Source organism: Tupaia chinensis, unplaced genomic scaffold (genome assembly GCF_000334495.1).
Source record: "Tupaia chinensis unplaced genomic scaffold, TupChi_1.0 Scaffold000057_1, whole genome shotgun sequence".
Classification (NCBI taxonomy): domain Eukaryota; kingdom Metazoa; phylum Chordata; class Mammalia; order Scandentia; family Tupaiidae; genus Tupaia; species Tupaia belangeri.
In genome coordinates, this window is record NW_006159515.1 from 6,052,293 (window position 1) to 6,060,039 (window position 7,747).

Consider the following 7,747-nt stretch of genomic DNA (forward strand, 5'->3'; position numbering starts at 1 on the left):
CCGTTTTCCCCTTTGTAATATATGTAACAGGGGAGATCGTTTAAGACTAGAGACAACATCTTTTGGTTGTTCATCCCTATTGACTATCAATTTCTAAACTTTCGTGAAGAATTTCTTGGGTGTCTAAGTATCAACTCTAAGAGCAAAGGCTCTAATGTGTGACTATTCATACTATGATATGTAAACATTCACAAGTGAGATTTATACTCTTTATAACTCTTTATACTCTTTATAATGTGAGGAAAGTGATGAGCCAAACCAGCCCTCCATATTCTGAAGGCTTGTATACAAATAGGACTTACAGGATGGATAGGGCTATATATTACAAACAGGACTTATGTACAGGACAATCAGTGCTTGGGATTTTTAAAAAATATTCATTTTCTTTTTCTTTTGTTTGTTTCATGGATTAATTGTGAATTTGAGGAATGGACATAATGCTCTGCAAATATGCTTCTTCCTCTTGTGCACTGTGTGGGTCCCTGGAAGAAAGCAATTTCCGTACGCTGGAAGTTTCCACCAACAGCCAATATTAAATGATCTAGCCTTCTCCATCATCCTTGTTGGTATTAACCAACACCAGTGGCAGATCTTTGCCTATCATGGCATTTAGAGATCACATACACATCTTTTTTAATTCTGAAAAATAAAATTGAATAATTCTATGTGAGTAAATCAGATGCTAAAACATGCACTTATTCATAGTAACCTCCCGAGACTCTACATGAGCCTGCACACGAACAAATTCTGGTACTGTGTGGCTAAACTTGAAGTCAGTGCAATAAGTGGAACCATCGTAACTGTCTGTATTTCTTTTTTAATTTAATCAGTTGATTTATTTTAATTTGCTGTATGGCATTTGCACTCACCAGAGAGAGTCAGAGAGAGAAAGAGAAGGAAAGTGAGAAAGCAAGCTACCAGGTCTGGAACTCATACTGCAGTTGGCCATGTAGGAAACCAGCACTTTAACCACCACACCACCTGCTGGCCCCACGTGTCTGTACTCTTACATATCTAAGTACATTGTAATATGGTTGGCACATGAATCAGTAGTGCATGAAGTATCACCATGTTCATGCTTGGAAATTGGGATGATTTCTCCAACCAACTACTAGTGGGGTTTTGTTTCTTTTCTTTTCTTTTCTTTTCTTTTCTTTTCTTTTCTTTTCTCTTTTCTTTTCTTTTCTTTTCTTTTCTTTTCTTTTCTTTTCTTTTCTTTTCTTTTCTTTTCTTTTCTTTTCTTTTCTTTCGTGATAAGATTTTTGCCAAAGGGCTTCTCACTTGGAGGAGAGAGGCAAGGAGGGACAGAGAGAGGCAAAGTGAGAAACCACCACGACCACCCCAGGAGTGACCACATCATAATCCCTTCTCTAATCCCTCAATTTTGAGCGTGCACGCACACACACACACTCACACACACACACACACACACACCCCTGGCATGATTTTCAAACTACCAGGTCCAGGACTCAAACTGCAATCAGCCATGTGGTCCCCAGCTGGCTTAACCTCCATGCCACCTACTGGCCTCCACTAGGGGTTTTTTGTTTTTTAAATATTAATAAGGCAGTGAAATAATCACCCTAGAAAGTACAAAGCCCTCTGCTTCCGTTTTTACTTGGCTATCTCAGGAATTTATGCTAATTATGGAGAAGATGTTTTTGTAAAATATGTTTCTAGCACTTTCTGAAGCAGTGAGATTCCAGATCATCAAAAGCCCTCAGTCCCTCCCACTAGTGGATGACATGGGCAGTTCCTCACCTCATTTTAACCTGAAACTTTTTAGTTCTACCCCCAAGAGTCTAAGAGAGGTACAGTTTGTTCGAGAGTAAAACGTATATCCTTTCATTGTGTTACTTGGTCTCTCAACATATGGAGGTAAAGAATTATTTGATGGCCTTTATTTTGTCCCCCAGCAAAAAAATAAAATAAAAGTAGCATATATTTTTAAAGTGATTTTGTTGTTGCTGGTTTCTTAATTTGAAGTAAGATAGTGCTGTGTCCCTCGGTGATGACAGAGGGACAGGTAAGACAGTTGGGCACCAGAGATGAGGACCATCCATTCTGGTCTGCCTGAGAGCCCTGGGTTCTGCACGTCCTCATCTCCTTGGGTTGGGCCGTGTGTGTCGCCCATATCTTCCCACTCAGCATCTGGAAAGCAGGTGGTATTGTGAAGGTGACAGAAGAATCATGATGAGCACTGTGACTCAGGGCACACCTGGTCCACTCCCCCGTGGTCCTGGGACAAGTCCCTCTTGGTGTACCATTTCCTAAACACCAGGAAGAAGCCCCGCCCTAAAAACTCTCCCCTTCTCCGGCTCACAGCTACAGTCTCATGTGTTCTATTTGAATCAGTGTTTCCCTCTCCCACCCTGGCGTTTAAAATGTCAACATCCCAAGAGCAAGTGACAGCTTAGGCTTCTCAGGCCTTTACTGCAGAGCGTAGATGAGTTACTCTGTTCTTCACGGAGAGGAGATTTCGATGCACAGGGAGGGTGTGAGGACCTCAACAGCCAAGGAACAGAAGGCATCTGTGGGAGGAAGAGGGTCCACGGAGCAGGCTGCACAGGGGCACCCACGTTTCACAGAGCGCCTCGACAGGCCTTCGGTGAGGATGGCTTGATTCACCGTGAATCCGGGTCATGCCTCCCGCTCATTACCACCCCCATAAGGACACAGCCCACCAGTAACTCATTCCACAGGGGCAGGAAATGAGGCCCAGTGAGTGCAGGGGATTGCCGTGGCCATGGCCACCCAGGCAACAGACAGCATGGCCTCCGCCAGCTACTCTCCAACAGAAGCTCCAGAAGCTCCCTGTGCATGTGTCCCACAGCTGCCCAGGAAGACGCCCAGGAGTGTTCTGTCGTCAATGCCATCATCATCTTTGCTGTCATCATCGTCGCTGGGTTGCTTTCTACTTAAGAGATGACACAGTGAGTCCACTCCTTTCCAGCACCAGGATGTTGCAAAAGGCATGCCTTTCCCCTGAGCACCGCCCTGCCACCGTCCAGGCAGTGCCTCCCAACCACGGCCACCACGCCCCGAATCGCGGCTTCATCGCTGCCTTGCACTAAGAAAGCGTTTGATCAGATAGAAGCACACATGGCTATCGTCATTCTGGAATTTAAGAGAGGCGTGTGGAGGAGGAAGACCTCATCCTACGTCTTTATGAGAGCAGGGTCTCAGTTGCCATGGGGAAGGCACAGTGCTCTCACAGAAACAGCATGGCTCTCACACTAGAGCCGGGCTAAGCTAAGCCCCTTCGCTCTCCCAGAGCCCGTTTCCCAACCTTGACATGGGGTTGGTGCATGCGTGTATCTCGGAAATGCAGGGGAAATGCAGGGGTGTTGGAAGGGTTGGAGGGAGATGCTGCATTCACTGTATGTGACACATAGTAGGTGCTCAACCAGTAGTGGCTGTTTCTGAGAATGTGTGCTTAAGGACCAGTTTCTGGGTATGAGACTTTTTTGTTTCCTTCTCTGGGATTTTTGTTTCTTTTCTCTGGGATTCAGCTAACCAGAAAGAAAAGCAAGAAGAGCTCTTTGTACAGCAGATACTATTAATTTGGGCAACACTGACAATTACATTCCCACACAACTTGTGTTGATGTTATCTCATCAATTTATAAACTGAATGATGGTAAACTCACTGCTTCGAGGCTGCAAGGCTTAAGGACAAGGGCCAGCAAAGACACTTGAGTCTCTAATCGGACACTTACCAGCATTGCAAGCAAGAATCCTAAACACCTTTTTCACCCGTTAAGTATGATGGGCAAAATCTCCTATTGCAGGAGACTCCAGAAATACTCGGGCAACTCCACAAGTGCCCGTACGCATTTTATCATCCAGCATGCTTTATAAAGGGAGCCCCTTCACCTGTTGCCTTCGGTTGGAAGGCACCTCCAGCAGCCGTAACAAGGCACCATCGGCTGGGGGGGTCTCGGCTGGGTGGTTCCGTTTCTCAGAATTCCGGAGTCTGGAAGTCTCAGATCAGGGTGCCCACACAGTTGAGTTCCGGTAGGGTGAGATGTGCAGGTGTGCTGCTTACAGATGGGCACCTTCTCCTGGTGTCTTCACACAAGTGGAGGAAGAGAGAGAGAGCTTTCTTTCTTTTTTTTTTTTTTAAGAGAGAGAAAGATTTTTGCTATAGAGCATGTGCACTGGAAAGAGAGAGACAGACAGACAGTGAGAAATCGCCCCCTGGGGAAATGGCCATGCCACAACCCCTTCTCCTCCATTCTCTTAGGATTAGGATTTTGGGCACACATGCACACGCACTCAGGGTCTTCAGGTCCGGGACTCAAACTGGAGTCAACTATGTGGGAGTCCCGCAACGTAACCCTTAAGTTATCTGCTCATCCCAGGCAGAGAGCTTTCTGATGGCCCTTCTTTTTTATTTTTTGGAGAGGTTTTTCACTGTAGGGCGCGTGCGCTCGCCAGACAGACAGAGAGAGACAGAGAGACAGAAAGTGAGAAACCACCCCCCAGGGGGGATGGTCACGCCACAATCCCTTCTCCTCCATTCTCCTCTCGGGATCTTGGGCACGCACACACACGCGCCCGGCGTGAGTTTTAATCCACTGGATCCGGGACGCGAACCGCAGTCGACTACATGGGAGACCAGCAACATAGCCATTACGCTAACTGCTGGTTCCCTCTGATGTCCCTTCTTATAAGGACACTAGTCTCATCCTGTGGGCTTCACCCTCATAGCCCAGTTACCACCCAAATGCCTCTCCTCCTAATACCATCACACTGGGGATGCGGGGTTCAATATATGACGAGGGAGGGGCACAATTTAGCACAAACTTCGCCTTTGCTTCTTTCTCTCTGACGTTTTATCATATGCAAATACCCAATGACAGATACCAGAGAAATTAATTGTATATTTTAACATCTATTCTTTTCCCCACTACCCTAGTCAATTTGGGGTTTTTAGTTAAAATGATTAGAATATCACTTTACAGTAATTTCCCCTCGCTTCTATGGAATGTGCTTTCGTATGTGTGGGGGGGACTTTTCCATGAATCCTAGCTGTCTAAAGCTCTTTTTTTTTTTTTTTAAGTTTCTTTCTTTCACCAGAGATAATAGCCATGCAAGAGAGAAGAGAGAGGGAGGGAGACAGGTACTCTGGACAGGCTCGTCACACTGCCTCCCCTCCCTCCAGCCCTCCTGCTAGGCAGGGCATGTTTCAGGCCTAGTGGGGATCTGGACCAAGTGGCTTCGGGCACTGCAGATCAGCACACCAAGCCTGCAACACCCCTGGGCCGTGTCTAAATGTCTTCAAGCCCATTTGAATGACCTGGAAAAGCTGTCACTTGCAGCCCCAGGGCTAGGAGAACAGGAAAGCCAGCATCCTTTGCCCCCTGAGTGGAGATTTACACATTGCCTTCATCAAGGTCTCTGGAGAGGCTGGCAGGGCCACAGGGCATCATGCCAAGGAGCTCTGGGCTGGCCTCCACACCCGCTTCTCCCACCTACCAGCTGCATGGCCTGGGAAAACTGAACCAGCCTCCGGGTGTTGCAGTTTTCTCCTCCACAAGATATGGACAGTGATGCTCCTTGAGACAAAACCGGCAAAATGTGGGAGACTTCACCAGCTGGTGAGTAGATAGGGGCTCAATGTGGGAGACTACGCCGACTGGGGAGTAGATAGGGGTTCGTTATATTCTCCCTGCCTACCTCTTTGAAACTTCCCATAAGAAAGAAGTTAAAAGAAAAAAAATAACAACACTGCCTGATAATGATACCCACAGCATTATAATGAGAGAGGAATGTACATTGTTTCTTTTTTTTTTTTTTTTTGGAGAGGTTTTCGCTATAGGGCGCGTGCGCTTGCCAGACAGACAGAGAGAGACAGAGAGACAGAAAGCGAGAAATCACCCCCCAGGGGGGATGGTCACGCCACAATCCGTTCTCCTCCATTCTCCTCTCGGGATCTTGGGCACGCACGCACATGCGCCCGGCGTGAGTTTTAAGTCACCGGGTCCGGGACGTGAACCGTGGTTGACGACGTGGGAGTCCAGTGACATAGCCATTACGCTAACTGCTGGTTCCCAAGGAGTGTACATTGTTTCTCACAGGGCCCACATGTGAAATAAATATCAATACTTACTACTAACATCATGGGCACTTGAAACTGATAACCAGATTTGAATGCAAAACCTGCCAACTAGGTTGTCACCGAAGGTAGTCTGGTCCTCATGGTGAAGCTGATGCGACCGTGTCCTCTAGATGCCATAGACAGGACGTCCCAATATGGAGCAGGAGAGGGCCAAGACAGTCCACAAAGAGCCTTTCCTGTGTCCCTGGCTCTGGGTCTTTGATATTCTCAAGACTTGAGGGCCAACACATGTCAATGTTACTGGCCAGCTCTTAGCTCCAAAGTATGTTTGAGTGCATTTGAGCTGGTTGCTGGGCCTCCTTCTCCTATTTCCCAACTGACTTCAGCAATTATTGTTCCTTTCTTTATTCCTTTATGAGAGAGTGGAAGGGAATGAAAAAGATGAGGGGAGAGAGAGGGAAGAGGGGGAGACACAGATGGGTATCTTGACACAATCTTTATGTCATAATCCTCCTGCCCAGGCTCCCAATTAGCTAGGTGCATGCAACTGCACCTGCACATTCAAGTTGTCATGGGAGCAGAACCTGGACCTTCCTTGGTGGCCTCCAGCCTCCTGAGTGGTGGTGCAACTTGTGCACTCTCACAGCCAGGCCCTTTTGCATATATTTGTACCCCCAGTTCCTCAGCCCATTCCATTTCTCAGGATCTCGCTTTCTTCTCAGCATATGGCTGTGCCCCTTTTGGTCATTCATCCCTTAACCCTCAGCATCTCCATAGTGATTCTAGTTGTTGTATTTGACATCTACTCAATTTCTCTCTGAGACAAGATGAACAGGCCAGTAAGCAATCTGAGGACAGAGCTGGAGAACAGGACCCTCCGTTACTCCAAAGAGTTCACAAGGCAACTTCTCCAGGCAGTGTTCTTCCTAGAGAGGACTACTGTGCTACCTGGATACCATGTAAGTCCTTCGATAAGCAGAAGACAGTGAAGGGTCTATGTTTGAATGACTGTCGCAGCTACCAGTGAGCACTGAGCCTGTCACCACGAGCATTTGCTTCTCTAGTCATTTTAATAAGGACAGTCCCCAATCCATGGAGGCCCAACTACTGTCCCCTTCAGGGCTGGCTTTCCAAGTGTGTGCATTCCTATTCTAGACCCAGAACCCATTGGGCAGTGCAGTGGGCTCAGTGGCACCCCTTCCCACCAAAGATACGTCCCCCTGGAACCTGTCAATGTGACCTTATGTGGAAAAAGGGTCTTCACAGATGGACTTAAGCTGAGGATCTTGAGATGAGTCCATCCTGAATTAGGATGGCCCCTGCATCCAACGGCAAGTGCCCTGAGGAGAGAAGACCCAGAGGAAGACATGTGAGGACAGAGGCAGAGACTGGAGTGCTGCTGCTCCATGCCACCACCACCCAGAGCCACCAGAAGCTGGAGGACACAGGGAATTATCCTCCCCTGGAGTCTTTCGAGGAAGCCCGCCATCAAGACCTAGACTGCAGGCCTCTGGCCTCCAGAACTGTGACAGAATGCACTTCCGTTCCTTGAAGCCACTAAGTGTGTGGTCATCTGTGACCGTAGCTCAAAGAAACAAAAACATGTTGGGCTGAGGAGAGCTGCCACAGTGCTGCTCCCCAAGTCAGGGTGGGGACAGAGAGGCACCCAAACATGTTGTTCCCT

General features: G+C 47.6%; 1 protein-coding gene across 1 annotated transcript in view; it reads left to right on the plus strand.

Moving 5' to 3' along the window:
- Window positions 1-6,982: 6,982 nt before the first annotated feature.
- Window positions 6,983-7,747, plus strand: part of SLC15A1 (solute carrier family 15 member 1) — a 52,364-nt gene continuing 51,599 nt past the window's right edge. The window contains exon 1 of the mRNA XM_027776305.1: window positions 6,983-7,022. The gene's annotated coding sequence lies outside the window, so the exon portion shown is untranslated. The remainder of the gene's footprint in view (window positions 7,023-7,747) is intronic.